General features: G+C 40.9%; 1 protein-coding gene across 3 annotated transcripts in view; it reads right to left on the bottom strand.

Moving 5' to 3' along the window:
• The window catches only part of Zbtb7c (zinc finger and BTB domain containing 7C), a 393,754-nt gene that overhangs the window by 334,321 nt on the left and 38,650 nt on the right, over window positions 1–20,783 (bottom strand). Inside the window, exon 1 of one of the 3 annotated variants that reach the window (XM_008825893.3) lies at window positions 3,146–3,172. The exons of the other annotated variants lie outside the window; for them this stretch is intronic. The gene's annotated coding sequence lies outside the window, so the exon portion shown is untranslated. Of the gene's footprint in view, window positions 1–3,145; window positions 3,173–20,783 lie in introns of those variants that run through there. 3 annotated transcript variants of the gene reach the window in all.

The following is a 20,783-nucleotide window of genomic DNA, read 5'->3' as shown; positions in this document are numbered from 1 at the left end:
TTTTAAAAAATTATTTTTTTTTAAAGAAAATACCGCCGGGCGTGGTGGCACATGCCTTTAATCCCAGCACTCGGGAGGCAGAGTCAGATGGATCTCTGTGAGTTCAAGGCCAGCCTGGTCTACATAGTGAGTTCCAGGACAGCTGGGGCTACAGGGAGACCCTGTCTCAAAAAGACCAAAAGAAAAAACAAGAAAATACCCGTTACAAAGAAGAAATCAAGTCATTCTGAGATGAAGAAGATCAAAAGAATTTGTCAACAGCAGACGTCTCCCCCAAAAAAGGACCAAGGACCAAAGAATTTCTTCATTTTAGTTTTTATTTATTTATTTTTTAATTTTATGTGTATGAGTATTACACCTGCATGTAAGTACACCCATGGCATGAAATGCCCATGGAAGCCAGAAGAGGGCATAGGATACCTCCAGCCCCCTAAAGAAGTTGGGTGCTATTGCAATTCTGTGTCTTTCCAGAGAGATAGATTGATTTATGTATGTATGTATGTATGTATGTATATATGTATATATATATATGTATGTATGAGTTTATTTAGCTTATGGTTCTAAAGGGGCAAGAGTCCATCATGGTGGGGAGGCATGGCCGCAAAGGTGGTGGAAGGAGGGACAGAAGCTGAGCTCTCATATCTTCAAGCAGGCACAGGAAGCAGAGAGTGACTGGAAATCTGGCAAGGCTTAAGGACTCTCTACGCCACCCCCAGTGATGTGCTTCCTCCAGCATGACCACACCTTCTAAGATCTCCCAAAACAACGCCACCAGCTGGGGACAAAAATGTCCAAATACTTGGAGCCTATGAGGGACATTCTTATTGAAACCACCACAGTCCACTCCCTGGCCCCCTTAGGCTCATGACCATATAAAATGAAAAATGCATTTAGTCCAACCTTAAAAGTCCCCATAGTCTTTACCAGTCTCAATACTGTTCAAAATTTCACAGTCCAAAGTCTCTTCTGAGACTCAGGGCAATCTCTTAACTGTAAGCCCCTATAAAATCAAAAGACAAATTATACAGTGGAGCCAAATATACATTCCCATCCCAAAGGGAGGAATAGAGGCATAGTGAGGAAATACCAGACCCAAACAAGGCCAAAACCAGTAGGGCAAACACCAAATCCAGTAGCTCCACCTCTGACTTCTGAAACTTTACATCTTCTTTTTTTTGGGGGGGGGGGTTCTTTTTGAAAGACGTTCTTTAAGTCAAAAAGAAATGATAAAATAAGGAACCTGGAGGATCAAAATGGACGAAGCATAGTGAGGAAAAGTATAGAACACTTAGCCTGTATCTCTCCTCTTAGATCTCTAAATCATATTCAACAGCTAAAGCAAAATTATAATAGTGATATGGTACTAAATTTATATTGAATAAATATTTAAGATAGTTACATTATAAAGAGAAGGGGGGTAAAAAGGTATAAGAGTTGTAAGGTTTTTATACTGCATACAAATTGGTCAAATGACTTCATCAGTAAACAGTGAAAAGCTAAGTAACTACACATTATGAGGAAGTAGAGGAGCCACTAAAAAATCTATACAAAAAAAGCAAACAAAAAACTACAGAGCCTGTAAGATTGCTCAGTGGGAAAAGCTGCCTGCCACCAGGCCTAACTATCCAAGTTAGATCCTTCAGATCTACATGGTGGATGACTCCTTTAAGTTCTCCTCTAACCTCAACCAGTGTGCCATGGTACAACCTCCCCCAAATAAATAAATGTAACAAAAAATTTTTAATTAATTTTAATTGAATTTTTGCAAATTTCAAACAACATATTTTATTCCTATTTAGATCCCAGTCCATATCTCTATCCCTTACTAATTCTCCACCAAATTCATATATGTATATAATATATTCATATATATATAATTCATAAATATATGCATATATTCATATATAATTCATATTTACATTGGCCTATAGAGTCAGGTTTGTGTCTTCCAATACCCTTTGGTATGGGTTCATCCACTGGAGCCTGGTCAGCTCACTAAAGGTCTCGCCCTGCAACAAAACTGAATCCCCTTCCCAGAAGTCATTGGCTACCAGCAGTTCCTCAGGTAGGGTTGGGATTTCGTATCCACTTCCCCACCTCTATTCTGGGATTTTGTCTGGCTTGAGTTTAGATGGGACTTGTATATGCTGTCACCATTGCTGTGAGTTCATATGAGTAACTGACCAACTGTCTGGAAAACCATTTCCTTGTGTTATCCACCTCCTCTGGCTCTTACAATCTTTCTACTCCCTCTTCCACAATGATCCCTGAGCCTTGGGAGGCAGAAGCCTGATGTAGATGTCCTATTCAAGGATAAGCACTCTGCAGCTTCGTATTCCCTGTACTGTTGGCCAGTAGTGGATCTCTGTGTTAATCACCATCTGCTGTATGAGGGTGCTTCTCTGCTGAGAGTTGAGAGATGCATTAATTTATGAGTATAACAATGAGTCATTAGAAATCAATTTAATACTATATCTGTTTACCAGAATAGTGGTATTGTGCTTTTTCCCATGGCCTGTGGGCTGTCTACTCTCAGATTACTACACCTAATATCAATTTCAGGTATGGGCTACATCCTATGAAGCAGACTTTAAATCCAATTAAAAATAAGTTGGGTGGGCAGGCATGGTGGTGCACACCTTTAATCCCAGCACTGGGGAGGCAGAGGCAGGAAGAACTTGGTGAGTTCAAGGCCAGCCTAGTATACATAGTGAATTCCCGGCCAACTGAGGCTACAGAGAGACCCTGTCTCAAAAAGATGAAAAAAAAAAAAAAAAAGAAGTTGCGGGGGAGCTCGAGAGATGACTCAGAAGCTAAGAGCACTGAATGATCTTGCAGAGGACCCAGGTTTGGTTCCCAACACCCACATGGCAGCTAACAACAATTCCTAACACATGGCAGCTAATAACCACTTGTAAATCCAGTATCAAGGGCTCTCATGCCCTCTTCTGTCCTCTGTAGTCATTGTACAACACAGGTGCACTTACATGCATGGAGGCAATATACTCACACATAAAATAAAATAAAAATAATAAAAATTTAAAAACCTTCAAAAGAAGTTGATTACTCCTGTAATATTCATGGCACTATTGTACTGGTGAGCATATCTTGCCAGGCAAGTTCTTGTTGCTCAAAGGATTCATACCTGAGTAGAGTTTATGTACTTTTCTCTTCAGGTAGTTTTCGTAGCACCTTCCAGCACTATGAAAGCCAGCCAGTAGAGATGAGGCTTTGAAATCAGCACCAGCTTGATTTCTCCTTGTTTGTTCTAGTTCATATATGTAGTATCTTCAGCAATAGAGTCTTACTGTGAAGTTCTGTGGATAACCAAGAGCAGGGGCAAAGGCAAATATTATTTGAGGGTCTGTGGGGTACCTGGTTAACAGTTTCAAAAAAGAGAGTTCATTCCTGGCACTAGACTTTTACTTTGCAAGCCTATGGTGTCTAGTAGAAGCAATGGCCCCTGTTATAACTCCTTTTAATCTCTTTTTATAATGTATATGTATATACTTCAAGAAGCTTCTATAATGGTAGGCTTTTTCTAAAGGCCTTTAGTGTTGGTTATCCTTTCCCATACTCCCTCCTTTGCCCTGCCCTCCCATTTCCTACCCACTTTTAACCCCCCTACTCCATTATTCCCTTTTCCCCCTTTATATCATTGTATTCTACCTCCCCTCTCCACCCTTGCTCATTTATTAGTTTCTTAACCTCTCTGGATTTTCAAATTGAAACATGCATATCTAAGATTTCAAAGCTAGCATCCAGCTATGAAAGAGAACATGCAATGTTCGTCTTTCTGCGTCCAAGTTATCTCACTTAGGATGATTGTTTCCAGTTCCATATATTTACCTAAAATTTTCATAATTTTTTAAGATCTGAATAATATTTCATTGTGCATATTTACCACACTTCATTATCCCTTCATCAGTTGGTGGGTATCTAGGTTGTTTCCAATTCCTGGCTATTATGAAAATGGCAGTAATGAACATGGATGAAGAGGTATTTCTTAGTAGGGTATAGAGTCTTTTGGGTATATACTCAGGAATGGTGTGACTGGATCAAATGGTAGATCAGCTTCTAGTTTTTGGAGGAATTTCCACTCTGATTTCTACAATGGCTACACCAGTTTTCACTCTCACCAGAAGTAGACACGAGTTCCCTTTTCTTCACATTCTTGCCAACATTTGTCTCTTTTTTTTTGGATCTTAATCATTCTGACTTGGGTTAAATAAAATCTCAAAGTGGTTTTAATTTGCATTTCCCTGATGACTAAAATTGTTGGACATTTTAAGAAATAGTTCTCAGTGATTTGTGTTTCATCTTTAGAGAATTCTCTGTTCATCTCCTTAATTTTTAATTGGGTTGTTTGGGGGTTTTTTTCTTTTTTTTAGTTCTTTATATATTCTAGATACTAACCCTCTGTCAGAGATACAGCTGGTAAAGATTTTTCTCATTCTGTAGTGCCTCTTCACTTGAATGATAGTATTCTTTGCTATACAGAAGCTTTTGAGTTTCATGAGGTCCCATTTTTCAAATGCTGGACTTAATGATTATGCTATAGAAGTTCTGTTCAGAAAGTCCTTTCCTGTGCCTTTAAGTCCCCCGCTTTCTCCTCTATCTGATTCAGGGTATTGGGTCTTATGTTAAGTCCTTGATCCATTTAGAGGTGAGTTTGTGCATGATGAGAAGTAAGGACTAGATTCATTCTTCTACATGACACTATCCAGTTTCAGCACCATTTGTTGAACATGCTGTCTTTTCTCCAGTGTGTGCTTTTAGCTCCTCTGTCAAAAGTCAGGGTTCTCAGTTCTATTCTACTGATCAATACTATAGATAAGTCAAAGTAGAATTCTAAAAAATGTTTAAATAACCACAAAAGTCAGAAAAAGGTGAAAAAACAAACCAAAAATGAATTTACATACATAAGCCCTAATATTTTACTGATTACATTAAATGTAAATGATATAGAGACATCAATTTGAAAAATGTGATTCTCTAGCTTGGTTTTAAAAAGCTTACTTCAAATAAGATATAGGCAGGCTAAAGATAGGGAGGATGAAAAATAAACAAAATTCTAATCAAAAGAATGCTGGAGTAGTTACACCAATATGAGATAAAATAGTCTTCACAGCAAAGAAAATTACCAGCAATACAGAGGAACACTGCATAAAATAAAAGGGTCAGTCCGTAAGACACAGCAGTCCTGTGAAGTTGCATGTACCAAATAATAGAGCTGCAAAATGTGTGAAACAAAACTGACAGAATAAAAGAAGAGCTAGACAAATTTACAATTATGTTTGCAGATTTCAAGACTCTTCTTTCAACAACTAATCTCACAAGTAGACAATCAGCAAAACAAAATAACTCAGGAGCAGCATCATTCAGCAGAATCAAATCAACATTTACATAATGCCTGACCCAAAGATAGCAGAAGACTCATTATTTCCAAAGAACACATATCACAACGGACCATATTCTGGCCATAACATAAACCTTAATATATTGAGAAGGAATGAAACCCCATACAGAGTTTATTTTCCAATCTCCATAGAATGGAACCAACTAGACATGGGTAACAGCAAGATTATAGGAAAATCTCTACACACTTGGAAACAAATCAACAAACTTCTAAATAATCTCTGGGTAGCTGGGATCCCAATGTCTTTCAACAGCTGAGTGATTAAACTAATGCAGCACATCAACAGCACAAGATGATACTACTGACACATGCTTCAACCTGGATGAATCTTCAGGAATTACACTGAGTAGAAAAAAAAAGCCTACCTTAAAAGGTTACTTACTATATATTTATCAAACACTCTTGAAATAACAAAATTAAAGACATGGAAAACCAAATAGTGGTTTCCAGGTGGGGGTTAAGCAAGGAATGAGGCCAGGAAGAAGTAGGTATGGCTATCAAAGGGGAACAGAAGGGAGTCCTTGTAATGATAAAAAATATTCTATATCTTGAATATAATGCATTAATAAGACAGTCCCTAACTTATAATGGTTCAACTTTTTTCAGCCTTATGATATGAAAGCAATACACATTCAGTAAATAACAAACCTCAAATTTGGAACTTTTCATATTTTCCTGGCTGGTTATCTGCTACATAATATTCTTGAGATACTGAGCAACAGTTGTGAGCTACAGCTGTCAGTCACATGATTATGACAGAAAAGACTGACCCTATGCAGTAAGCTGTGTTGCCAAGCTGGGATGGTCTGTATGTCAGGCGTATTAAATTTAGCATGCCAACTTACAGTATGTTCAACTTAAAGTGGGTTTATCAGTACATATCCCATCATCAGTGCATACCCCAATTGTAATATTGTTCTAGAGTTTTACAAGATCTTGCCATCAATGAAAACTAGGTTAAGCACACTCAGGATCCCTCTTTATTATTTTTTGCAACTATGTGAAATATCTATGATTACTTCAAAGGAAGAATCTTAACTTTAAAAGTACAAAATCCTTCCAAGAAGTGCTGACCAAGGAAACAGTGGGTATATGCCCTTACACACACACTCTCTCTCTCTCTCTCTCTCTCTCTCTCTCTCTCTCTCTCTCTCTCTCTCCTTCAGTCCTGTGAAGTCAGATTAAACACCTACGTCCTTTTCTTTGGTCTTTCAAGGCTCTTCCACAAGCACTGAATTTGTGATAAAAATCTGAAACAAACAGGAAGAGAAAAGCAGGCCTGTGGTGGGAGGTGATCCACACTGCCTTTCAGGGAGACACAAAGCCCTACAGTTCAAGGTAGAGGGGAGTACATCGTTTTCTGGGGAGATATAGTCTAAGGTTTTCTCTCATTTCTCAAAGAGCTCATTTCATGAAGAAGCAAGAAGAGGAGGCCCACACCCCTAAGCCACTGTTTCTGTAGCCCCAGGAACAACTGAGAAGCTCTGCCATGCTACAGTCCATTAAGAAGTTCCCTCCAGAAATGTCCTGGTATTTCATCTCTAGTTGAGAAATTCTGAAACCTGCTAAATGCTTAGGATGCTGTTTCCATGCTATGGAATGGAAAATGTCAGTGGAGCAAGCTGGAAGACGACCATTCAAAACCTCATTCCCACCAACTCCTTACTTATAGAAAGGGAAACTGAGGGCCAGGATGAATTCCAGATTATCCAGTTAGTAGTAGAGGTGACACTAGATCCCAAGTGTTCCTCTACCTACTACATTCTTCCCTTAGTTTGGCTTAAAACCCTGGTGTGTACAGAGCAAACAGGAAGGCAAAGCTGGGCAGGAGGAGCTCCATCTCCATGCCATTCCCTATAGAAGGTCATAGTGGGAACACCACCAGGGCCTAGATTAAAATGAGCAGACACGCAGAAGTTGATGAGCAAAAGCCTCCCATGAAAATGCCTACAGTGCTGCTGATGTGTCAACTCTCATTACTCCTAAGAGATACTAATGGGTGGCAATAACGCCAGGAAGAGGGGAGATTTTACCATCATGGAAGACGGACCCACAAATGCCACTGTTAACCAGGGATGTTTCTAACCACCTGCCCACTTCTTTTTTGTTCATACCCATGGCTTCGTCTACCACATGCTCATTCACAATTGCCAACTGAGGTCCTCCTGATGCCAAGTGCATGACCCCTGCACTTCAAAAGTGCACTAAACTTCAAAAGACCACAATACCCTCAGCTCAGGCCCATCTGGGATCCCTAATCTTGTCACCTCCCTTCTCTCCTAGAACTACTTTCCTGCTCACTATCATTCATCTTTGCTCTAACACTCACATGACATAGCCGTTCTGACGAAAACAAATGTTAGGATTAAAACATACAGCAAGGTTGGCAAGTAAGTTGGAGGGCTTGTATCCCCTGTGACTGAATAAGAGGAAGGGCAAAACAACAATGCTGGTCTCAGCAGGTTCCAACTAGCTCTGTGAAGTACCCCCTGAAGAACATGTAGGAAGCACCTTTGCTGTTACCCTAGTAAATGTCTCACCCCATGGGTAGCAAGCTGCCCTTGGCTGTTGCTGCCTGGCTTGGTTCACTCCACTCTCGGGGGTGAACTTTATTTCTGCTTTTGTTTTCTCATCTGCTAACATTTTTTTGCTTTCTAAAATAAAGCTCGACTCCTTGCTCACTTTACTTGTGCTTGGCATGAATTCTTCTCTTTTGGGAACACAAGAGCCAAGACTACTGCTTGAGGGAATGTGGGAGGAGGCCCCTCTCTTCATCCATAACAATAACCACCGCATGTCCCCACGCCCCCCCCATGATGGACTATATCCTCTGAACTATGAGCCAGAATAAATCTTTCCCCCCTTTAAGTTCTTTTTGTCAGATATTCTGTCACAGCAACAAGAAAATTAATACCCAGAGTATAGCTTCGTGTCAGACCACATCACTTTCCTGGTGACCATTTTTTTGGCAGTCAGTGCTCTCTAAAAATGTACATGACTTCCAAAATTTCCCAGCCTCTTTTGACTAGGCTTGGGGCCATGTGGGTGGCTCTGACCTAAATGTGAATGAAATTGTTTCACTTCCAGACTGTGGGACAAATAGCTGGTGTGCCTTCTCCATCTCTTCCTTCCCACTGTGACCTTGCAGGTCTTACTAGGCTTTACTTTAGGAGTAAAATTAAACCTTTTTGGGAGTTACAGCATGAATATTTTATGAGTTGCTTACTGAATAGTTAGCTCTGGTTGGCTAATAAAACTGTTCAAAGGCTTTCAATTGCCTTCAGGATATGACAAACTCCAAACTTGTCACATGGCCATGTTTATGGCCTGACCCAGTCTCTCTGTCAAGCCCTGTCTCTTGGCTCTTCCCTAAGCACACCCTGTCAGTAACCATAATTCAGTTATATCTGCAGGTTCTGGAAAGGCTACAATCCCTCTTACCTAAAAGGTCCTCTCCATCTGAGATGCTCTTGCCTCTCCAGTCATCCATCTGCTCAGCAAACTCCCACTGTCTCTTTGATGCCCAGGTCAAATGCTGCCAACTTGACCCTTTCTGGTCTATGGGACCCTTCATCCTGACCAGCTTTGGGGAGCCCTTATTCACACTGCTCTTTTACTTTCCTGTGTAACCTACTGGACTAGGAACTTCACAGGAGCAAGGACAGAGTTTTCCTCTGTCTCCCTAGAGCCCACATCACATCTAGCTCCAAGGAGATTGTCAGAGATGTTTGATGATCACACAAATAAAGACCACTGTAAAAATCTTTCTGAGGAAGACCAGGTCTCCTTGAAGGAGAAAGAGGATCAACTTTCCTGTTTCTTGTGATCAAGAAGAGGAGGCTTGAGGTGAGGAAGAAAGCAATCACTCATGACCCCTCTCTGTAAAGAGCATTATCCTGGAAGTCACATGCCAGGTCTGGCCAGTTCGGTCCCCATCAGTTGCATGTCCCTCAACAAGGCAGTCCAGTCCCTTCTCCACCATCTTTGGGGTTCCTCCAAGTACCAAGCGACATGATTCTGAGTAGTGGCAAGGCCATCCTACTTGCTCTTTGCTATCCCAGAAGCCATCAGAGTTCTCGGCCCCTTTCTATGGTATCTCTGACTTCCCAACTAAGGATTAGCCTCCTGGACAGCCCAATGGAAGGATGCTCCTGGGGGATGGGGGGGGATGCTTCAGGCACATGACAGTGAAGGGACATCTGGTCAGTGGCCTGGGGCTCTGAGGAGATACATCTTTCCTACCTCCTGCCCCATATAGCAGAAGAGAGAGTTGACAGAACAGCTGGACCCCAGCAGAAAACAGAGGACTCTCCCACAGGAAAGATAGTTAATATTAGTTAATATTAGAGGGATATCCTGAGGGCAGGACCCAAGCTCCTCATTCCTTATTCAATGGTTTCTTTTATCTGGTATTTCTGGGCAAGACAATGTACAGCCGGAGTGGAAAGTTACAGGCCAGCTTTGCCAATGCATGCCAGAGATGCAGCAAAGTGGCTGGAAGGAAGTAAGAAGGGCACTGGAGCCTCTTTAATTTCCTCTTCTGCTCCGCTTAGCAGCTCTGCGGGCTCTCCCAGTCCACTCCACTTGTCTTACTGCCCTTGGGCTCTAACTCCAAGGCTGTACCCTTCCCTTTCCTCTTCTGCCTGGTTTATGGCTACATCTGCTAAACTCCAATCCTGTCTTGAGTAGCAAAGATTTCTGGAAACTCACAATCACCCAGGAAACCCAATTTCCAAGCCAAGTTGGAAATATAGTGAAGAAAAAGGTGGGACGGGTTTCTTCCTCTCTCCCTCGCTGCCTCTAAACTGGAGTTGGGACCCAACAGGAAACAAAGCTGGGAAGGTGGTGAGTTGGAGAGAACCCCTAAACTCTCTGCTCCCCCAGGAGAAGGCTGCCCTCAGCATATTCCATGACCACACAGAGTACCCAGCTACTGCCCAGCAGCCTCTGAACATCAAGTGTCCATGGTCAGTGGGTGCCACGCAAACAAATGCAGGGGAATTCAGAAGAGGAACGAGATCAGGACTGAAATCCTGTCTCTAGCTAGGCATAGTGTCTCAACATGTGGAATTCCAATACTCAGGAAGCTGAGGCAGAATTGCCACAAATTTGAGGCCAGCCTGGACTACAAAGAGATTGTGTTTCAGGTCAGCCTGGGCAACAGTGTGACACCCTGCCCTTAAAAATGAAATAAGGGGCCAGGTGTGGTGCCGCATGCCTTTAATCCCAGCACCCAGGAGGCAGAGGAAGGGGAATCTCAGTGAGAACGAGGCCATCCTAGTCTACAAAGTGAGTTCCAGGTCAGCTGAGAGCTACATGGAGTTCCTGTCTCAAAAAAAACAAAGCAAAATAAAACAAAAAATAAAGTAAGGGGACTAGAGAGACTGTTCAGTGGATAAAACAACACTGGCTGCTTTTGCAGAGGATTCGGGTTTGAATCCCACCACACACATGGCTACAACCCATCAGTAACTCATGTTCCAAGGGATCTGACGCCCTCTCCTGGCCTCCATGGGCATTGTATTATGCAGGTGCACTTACACAAATGCAGGCAAAACAATCATACAAATAAAATAAAAATAAATAAAAATTTTAATGAAATAAGGGAGAAGGGAGGGAAGAAGAAAAGAGAGGGAGAGGAAGAGAGAGAAAGATAGAGAGCCCTTCTCCATCCAGATGAGTTATTTAACTTCACTGAACCTCAAGTTCCTCCCTTGCAAACAAGGATAATGTGCAGGACTGGTAAAGACCAAATGAAGCAGTGCTCCTGCTCCAGGCTTTTCCTGCTGAAGGCCCTCCTTAAATGCAAATTTCTTCCTGGATCCTGGCAACCAGCTGTCATTTGAAACTGCCAGACCTAGGCAGACTAGGTTCCAGGACCCATTTCTGTCATTGCTGGCTTTGCAAGCTGAGCATTTTTGTGTTGGTTTTTGTTCCTGATCTTGAGGACAGTACTACTCAAACTGTAGTGCACAGCAGGGTCACCCCTGGGGCTTATGAGCACATGGTTGGGTGTACTCCCAGAGCCTTTGAGTCAGTGAGGCCGAGTAAGGCTGGGAATGTGTTTTCCTACTGAGTTCCAGGTGGTGCTGCTGCTGGCCCCAGGAGCTCTGAGAAGTACAGGCAGTCTAAAAATCTTTTCAGTTCAAATGGCTTAACGAATATTTTAAATGGCCCCAAGTGAAGTTGTTAGTGACTGATACTTGTTTAATGCGTTCTTCTTATGGCTATTTGCATTTTAAATACAATAATATTTTAACCCAACAAGATCATCTGCTTATAAGTTGGGTACAAAAGAGCCCTGGAGTCTACAGCAGGAAAAGGATTGGAGAAGATGGCTTTCTGGACCTTTCCAGTCACTCAGCCCCAGTAGGGGTTACCTAAAAGGCAGACCTTCAGAAAACTCCTGCTTTCCACGTGACTCAGAAATGCTAGGCTAATTATCGTTTGGGGACATGATGTCTGAGCAAGAAAGGCCCCTGGTTGCCTGAAATCAGCCCAAGGCCAGGCCCCATTGCTGGAAGCAGGGCTGTCAGTCAGCTGATGATATTCCAAGTCCCTCCAACCCTGTCAGGGCCCTGGAGAGAAGCTTCCTGCTGGACGTGGGCAGCAGTACCCAAGGCCTGTACCCTGGAGGCTGTCGCTCCACAGTTGGGGTCGATAGCCCATCTTAGCTTCACTCCCCTGCTTTTGTGCCATCATAAGACCTGTCCAGTCAGGTGGCCAGGCTCTGTAGAGGCTGCTGTCATTCTGCTAATGCTCTGGGCTCTGCCTCAGGGAAGAGAGCTGGCCTGCTCATCAATTACAGAATAATGGCACCCTTCTCCACAGGCTCTCAGCAGTCCCCTCCCACCCAACAGAGCCCTCCCACCTCTGGTGCACAGAAACATGAAGAGGGCAGATGTTATTGGGTAGCAACACCTTTCCATCCCCACAGTGGTCTATATATACCTAATGGAAAACTTAAAATCTCAAGGGAGAAGGTCTAGAGAGAAAAATACTCCTTGAAGGAATGCAGAAGCTGACTCAGGCCTCAGATCAAGTGCTCAAAGACCCACGCTGGGTTCCCACATGCCTCTGCCTGCAAGTTATGGGGGAAAGGCTGCCTTGGGTAAGCCCACTCCATCAGAACATCCCAGAAAGTCCTGATTTTGTTGTTTATTCATGCTCCACCCATTTAATAAGAGTCCGTTCAATTCAGGGCATTGAGTCAGGTGCTGGAGATCTGAAGATGAACAAGATGTGGCCCAGAAAGGTCCTGGTCCAAGAAGGGGAGACAGCTGTCAATTCTCATTTCTGGATACAATGTGGGAGGTAGATGTAAAGTCTTAAGGGAAGAGATAGTTAACTCTGCTTGGCTGGGGTGATGTGGCCCAAGAACATAGAGGAAGTAGCATTTGAACTTGTCCTCAAAGACAGACAGGAGAAAGCATACTGAGACCGGAGTTATATTCAAGATCTCTAACACATGCTCAGGCCCAAACCTAGCCCAATCAGAGCAAGTACTGATTAAAAAGAGTGAGTTAAACATAGGCCTCTCCTTTTACCTCCTTTCTAAACCTTACTAAGAATAACAATTTTCAGGAATTAAGCATAAACTCACAAAAATAAAGAACCAGAAAAGAGACAAAGGCAACTTAACTTCAGAAGCTAGAAATCAGATGGACAAGTGCTAAATGGCTCAAGAATCCCCAAATCCTAAATTCTAAGCCAGTGGGAGAAGCTGAGAGCCCACCCAGTTTACCCAGCAAACCCTTCACAGCTCAGAGATTGACTGTACTGATTCCTCTTGCAAGCAGGAGTGAAGAGTGATAAAATAAGGCGAGTTGGCTGGCAATCTGTTTGGGAAGCAGTTTACAATCTTAGGTTCTTTCTACGATTAGTAGCTGTCCCTTGACCAGCTCAGTAGATGATGGAAGTGTATTGTTTGGAAAAGAGAAGTAAGTGCTTCCTGGAGCAAAAGACACCAGGTAGAAGTGAGGACAGACCTACCATGCCAAAAAACAGGACAATTAAAGAACACTCATTTCCATTGTGCGACTGAGGCTCTGACCTCATCCACTGGACTTTCAGAGCACCGGCTTTCTGGGAAGGAGATGGATAGGCCTTCTCTGATGTTCCCAGCCCAACTAACAAGACCTACCTCATATACCAACACTGAAGACCCTTCAAGATGAAAAGCAGGCATTGTTCTCCAATGAAGTTCATAGTCACCTTTACTCGGATTCTTAAATTTGTGCACAGGAATAACCAAAAAGCCAAAGAAAACTGCAAGATTAATCAACAGAGACCAGAGAAACTTGGGAGAAACAAAGGGATGTTGAGGAAATCCTCCAAACACCAGGGCCAAAAAGGCAAAGAGATGGAAAACAGGAGAGATACATCAACAGAACTAAAGAAGCAGTTCAGAAGGTCCACTGCCCAAATGAGTGTCTCACAGAGGGGAAAGGAAAAATAAATGAATAAACCCAAGAAGGAAACCATCTCCAGAGTCAGGAATGTTTCCTACAACTGAAGGACTGAAGTTTTAAGTTGAAAACACATGCCAAGTGGTCCCTTAGATAAAAATATAAGCACAAATGAGTTTCAAAATTATGGGAGTTGGAGAGAGGGCTCAGCAGTTAAGAGCACTGGCTGCTCTTATAGAGGATCCAGATTTGATTCCCAGAACCCACATGACAGCTAACAACTATCTGTAACTCAAGTTCCAGGAGATTCTGATGGTTTTTTCTGACCTCCGTGGTGCACTTACAATACAGGCGCATTTACACACATGCAGGCAATGCACTCATACACATAAAAAAAATAAAAATAATAAATAAAATAAAAATAGATTCACTGCAAGGCAGAGCACATCATCATGACATTCTGGAATACTGAAGTTAAAAATAAAAAACATGCTGTGTTTATAGACTGCATGACTTGGTATTAAGATGTCATTTTTTTCCTGATTTTATAAATTCAATGCAATCTTAATGAAAATCCCAGAAATTCATCTTGTAGATACTAATAGCAACCTAATTCTAAAATTTATTTGGAGCAATGGATAATCTACAAGAATCAACACAATACCAAAAAAGAATAAAGCTGAAGGACTGGCACCATCTAATTTCCAGGCTTCCTATAAAGCTACAGTAACCAACAAAAGATGATATTAGCAAAAGAATAGACACATGTATCAATAGAACAGAATACAGAGCTCAGAAATAGGCCCATACAAATGTAGTGAACTGATCTTTGTAAAGGAGTACACAATTGAATGATAAAAGAAATGGCCTTGTTAACAGATAATACTGAAACCAATGAACACTACATATTTATATATAAATGTACTTAGACAACAGACTTCATACATTATACAAAATAAAAATAGAACAGGTCTTAAAATTTTAAATGAAAAACTATAAAACTTTTTGATGAAAATAATATGCAATATCTTTATGGATTAGTTTAAATAACAACACCAATAGCACAGGTATTGGAAAAGCCTGGGTGTTTGAAAGAGAAAGTAAGTTAAGTTTTATTAAAATTTCTGATTCATGAATGCTTCTCTTAAATTTTTTTTATTTATTAAAATTGTGAGGGTAGATGGTATATGATACAGGGAGTTTGTGCATATACAGGCACATGTGTGGAGGTCAGAGGGCAAATTTGTGGAGTCAATTCTCTCTTCCCACCTTTACATGGATTCTGGGGATCAAACTCAGGTTGTCAGACTTTCATAGCAAATGCTTTTATCCATGGTCATCTCTCTGCATGACACTCTGAAGATAATGAAAAGATAAGCCCTGGACTGGGAAAAATATTTTTCAAAACAGGTATTTGAGAAAGAACATGCATTCAAATAACTCCTAAAACTCAGAGGTAAGAAAACAAACAATGCAATTAAGAAATGAGGAAAATGCTGGGTGTGGTGGCACATGCCTGTAGTCCCAGCATTTGGGAGGCAGAGGCAGGCAGATCTCTGTGAGTTCAAGGCCAGCCTGTCTACATAGTGAGTTCCAGGCCAGCAGGAGCTATAGAGAGACCCTGTTTCAAAAAAAAAAAAAAAAGAAAGAAAGAAAGAAAAGAAAAGAAATGAGGAAAATTATCTGAACAGACATTTTACCAAAAAAGATATACAGATGGGAAAAGCTATGAAATGATGCTCAACATATTACTAGAAAACTGTAAGTTTAAACAAAAATAAAATACAACACATCTGTTAGATTGACTCAATGCCCCCCCACCCCTAAACTGACAATACCAATTCTATCAAGGGTTTGGAGCAAAAGGGAACTCTTATTCATTGCTGGTCAGAGTTCAAAATGTACAGTCACTTTGGAAGATAGCTTGGCAATTTCTTTTACAAGCTACATAGTTTTCTCACATGATCAGTCATGTTCCTAGTTGTATATCCAAGTGACATAACTCTAACACAAACCCCTATATGTGTTTATAGTGGATGTAGTCATAAAATTTCCAAAACTTAGAGACTACCAAGAAGTCCATCAATAGATAAATAGATAAACAAACCTTAGTACATCCATATAATGAAATATGACTCAGTGACAAGAAATGACCTACCAAGCCTCAAGAAAATATGGATGAATCATAAATGCATACTGCAAAATAAAAAAAGTCAATTTGAAAAGATTACCTACTATGTGATTCTATCACATTCTTCATATTCTAGAAAAGACAAAACCATAGAGACTGTAAACCAGTGGTTCCCAAGGGTACAGGAGAGGGACAGAGGATAAATACATAGATCCGGGATATAATGGAACTATTCTGTATGTGACTGTAAAGGTGAATATAAGATCTTGGCATTTATCAAAACCTATATAGCTTCATGAACAGTCTAAACCCTAATGTTCAAAAAATTAAATCATTTGGGAGATGGCATTATCCCAAGATGGAATGCAGAATGAGATTTAAACAAAAACTATTAAAAATATATGAAACAAGCTCACTGCAAATGTTGAGGAATAAGGTGCTGACAGAAGCAGCTTTGGAAATAAGACTAGACACTTCCAGGTAAGAGAGCAGACTTGAAGCCTCCATGGGACCCAGTGAAGAAGTGTTAGGATCACAGAAAAGTAGACTCTATTCCAAAGAAAGAGTAAGGGCTTTAGAAAACCACAATAGGATAGAAAAGCCAATAAAAAGAATAAAGCCAAGTCAACTCCAGCCATGTAGTCCCCAGCAGGTGGAGGGGAGGCAAGACTTCATCCAAAAGTGGTATTGGGGATAGAGCCCTCGGGAACAGGCTTCTTACTAAGAAGATCCCCAATAAAACTGGAAGACAAATCCAAACCAAGAGATGCATGAACCACAATTTAAAAACACTAGACACTTGAGAAAGCGTCATGGCAACATAACTCTCCCTCAGCTACTAAATTCCTGAAATGGGTAAATGCTGGGTGGAGCCCTGAAAAACTTATTAGTAAAAACCACCAATAAACTCAAAGAAGATAGGAACTTAAGCAGCTGACTGAAGTAGAGAAATCCAGGACCTGGAGAGGAGAGACAGCGACTCAGAAGAGAAAGCACGAGGGAGAAGAAGGTCAGTAACAGGGAAGAAATCGAAACTCTGAAAAACAATCAAGTAGAAATGTTAGAAATGAAAACCTAAATGACTCTCCTTAAAAACACAATAGAAATCATTATCAATAGTTTCAATCAAGCAACAGATAGAATATTGGGAATGGAAGGCAATTGAAGAAATACTACATTCAAATATCAACAAAGGAAAAAAAGATTAATGAGCAGGACCAGAACATCCAAGAACTTTTGGATATGAAAAGACCAAGTCTAAGAATCCATGGAGCAAAATTAGATGAGATTAAAAACCAAAGACATGGAGAATCTATTCAGAGAAATTATAGAAGAAAAGCTACCAAATCTGAGAAAGAAATGAACATCCAAACACAAGAGGCACCCAGAATTCTAAACAGCCAGGAGAAAAAAACCTCTCCACGTGTTACAGTCAAGATACCAAAAATATAAAACAAAGAAACAATATTAAAAGTTATAAGGGGAAAATGTCAATTCACCTACAAAGACAGACCTATCAGAATAGTATCTCTTATCAACAGCTATAAAATCCAGGACAGCACAGAATGACATAGTTCAGACTCCAAAAGTATGTAACTCCCAACCAATACTGTTATATCCAGCAAAGCTATATTTTAAAATTGATAGAGAAATAAGGACATTTCAAGACAAGTACACAGGCAGTTCATAACTACAAAGTCAGCCTGCAGAAAATACTTACTTACAGGAATACTATTCACAGAGGACAAAGAAATTCTCAATCATGACGGCAAAGGAAAGAATAAATTCCATGACAGGAACAGATGAACAGAAAAGAGCTAAGGACTCTATCATGTTCAGCACAGTAAAACAGTAAACCAAGCACTAATAAGGGAGAAAGAAAAGAACAAACAATAATCCAGCCAGCCAAAAACACCAACGAAATTACAGGAACTAAACAACTTCTATCAATAGTAACCTTAAATATAAATAAATTGCCTCAACTCACCAATAAAAGGCACAGATTGTTTGACTAGATGAAGCAACAAGATTCAACTGCCTGTTGTCTCTAAAAAACATACCTCATTGGCAAAACACCCACAGACTGAGCATAAACGAAGGAAAGTCAATTTATTAAGCAAAAAGAAGCTGAAAACAGACTGACATAGATAGCTATTATGATATTTGATAAAGCAGGCTTCAAACGAAAATTAGAGGGATAAAGAAGGTCATTACATATTAATAAATGTACAATTCATCAGGAAGACATGAAAATTCCAAGTACATACCCACTGAATATTGGGGCTCCCAATGCTATTAAACAAATACTAATGGGCACAAAAAGTCAGTCAGATAGGTCCCAATACAAGAGAGAATGACATCAGTACTCCACTATCATCTTTAGATAGGTCATCCAAACTAAAACTCAGCTATAAAATCAGAGTTAAACTACATTATAAATAAAAAGGACCAAAATAATTTCTTCTATCTCATGTCAAAGTAGGATATTTTTAATTGTTTATTTACTTTGTATGTGCATGTGTGCATGTGTACACTTGCTTGTGCATGTGCATGTGCAATCCAGAGGTTGACATCAAGTGTCTTCCTCTATTACATTCCACCTTATTTTTTGAGGCAGGGTCACTCAGTGAACCTGAAGCTCACCATTTTGGCTAGGCTGGCTGACCAGAGAGCCCCCGAGATCTGTTGGTCCCACCCCTGCCAAGCTGGGGTACGCTGCCACACTGGGGTACACTGCCACATTTGGCTTTTAAGTGAGTTCTGGGAACCTGAACCTAGATTCTCATGCTTGCACAAGTACTTTAACAACTGAGCCTCTCTGGCTCCCCAGCCCCTACCACGCCTTTAGAGAAATAGTGACACTAATGCTTCTCAAACTGTTTCATAAAATAGAAAGGGAAGGACCACCATCAAGCTCATTCTGTGAAGCTAGTACTACCTTGATACTAAAACTGGATAAGGGCACATCCCAAAGAAAACTATAAACCAATTTCCCTTGTGGATATAGATGCAAAAATTCTCAAGAAAATTCCTGCAAACCAAAGTCAAGAACATATTGAGAAGCTCATCCATGGCTGGGTGTGGTGGTGCACACCTTTAATCCCAGCCCTTGAGAGGCAGAGGCAGGTGGATCTCTGGGAGATGGAGGCCAATCTGGTCTACATGATGAGTTCCAGGTCAGCTGGGGTTATACGGAGCCCCTGTCTCAAAAAAAAAAAAAAAGAAAAGAAAAGCTCATAATCAAGTTGGTTCTATTCCAGGAATGCAAGGGTGGTTCAACATATACAAATCAAACCAATACATGTAATACAGCACACATAAATAGGTTTAAGGACAGAGGTCACATGAGCATCTCAGTGGATGCAGAAAAGACCTTTGCCAAAGTTCAACATCTCTTTGTGATAAAATCCCTAAAGAAAACAGGACAATAAGGACCATATTGCAACATAATAAAAGGTAAATACAAAACACTTACAGACAATATTAAACTAAATGGGGAAAAACTGAGAGCACTTCCTTCTTGTAACATCTGGAATGAGACGGTGCCCACTCTCTCCACTCTTATATAGAGCTTGAAGTTTCAACTAGAGCAATAAGACAGGAGAAAGAAATAAAAAAGAGTACAAATAAGAAAGAAGTTAAGGGGCTGGAGAGATGGATCAGCTGTTAAGAGCACTGGCTGCTCTTTCAGAAGCCCCAGTTCAACACCCAGAACCCACATGGTGGCTAACAACCATCTGTAACTCCAGTTCCAGGAAATACGATGCCCTCTTCTGACCTCCACAGGCATTCATGACACAGGTACGCTTACATACATACAGGCAATACACTCATACACATAAAATAAAAATAATAGAAATATATAAAGAAAGAAAGAAGTTAAATTATCCCTACTTCCAGGTGATATGATCCTATAATTAAAGGACCCTAAAGACTCCACCAGAAAATTCCTAGATCTAATAAATACCCTCTGCAAAATAGCTGGATACAAAATCAATGTACAAAAATCAGTAGCTTTTCTATACACTAATAATGAACTTGCCAAGAAAGAAATTGGGGGGGTCTCATTTAAAAGAGTTCAAAAATAAAAAATAGACACCAGAAGAAATCTAACAAGAGAGGTGAAAAGCCTCCACAGTGAAAACTTTGACAGACTGAAGAAAAAATCGAGGGAGATAAGGCAAGATGGAAAGACCGCCTATGCCCATGAATTGACAGAATTAATATTGTGAAAAGGCCCATATTACCAAAAGTGATTAACAAATACAATGCAATCCCCATTGTGGAGAGCCACAGCCTCCGCCGCCATTACAAGATGGCGCCGGTATCCGGACCTTCTTAACAGTAAACATCCTGCTGCGCCCATAAGGGGCGTGCACAAGAGCCTGCTCTCCCTCGCCTCCTCCCGTGGCGTGATCTCCAGCAACCAATCCGCTTCTTATACGTCATAGATGGGACCTTTAGACTATATAAGCAACCGCTCTCCCGCTTCTCGGCGTCTTCGGTCTTCATCCTTAGTATGCTATGTAAGAGGCTTATGAAATAAACTGCTGCAGAAGGATCCTGACTTGTCCTCCCGCGTCGTTCTTGCCGGCGAGACGGAAAGCGGTCGGGGACAACATATCAACAGCAAAATAGGTCAAAGTGATAAGCAAATCAGACTGGTTAGCCAGTCTGATTTACACACTAGAGAGGAGCTTAAAGGGGGGATTTAATACAATGGTAGCAACATGGTGTTTCTACTCTAAGTGCTAATTGAACTGATGCTTGACTTAAAGTTCAGAGAGCTGTACATACTAACGATACATGTACTTCTGTAAGTGGT

The sequence above is a fragment of the Nannospalax galili genome, unplaced genomic scaffold (genome assembly GCF_000622305.1).
Source record: "Nannospalax galili isolate Female #2095 unplaced genomic scaffold, S.galili_v1.0 scaffold169, whole genome shotgun sequence".
Taxonomy (NCBI): domain Eukaryota; kingdom Metazoa; phylum Chordata; class Mammalia; order Rodentia; family Spalacidae; genus Nannospalax; species Nannospalax galili.
The sequence above is the reverse complement of the archived record's forward strand: the minus strand, read 5'-3'. Positions and strand labels throughout refer to the sequence as shown.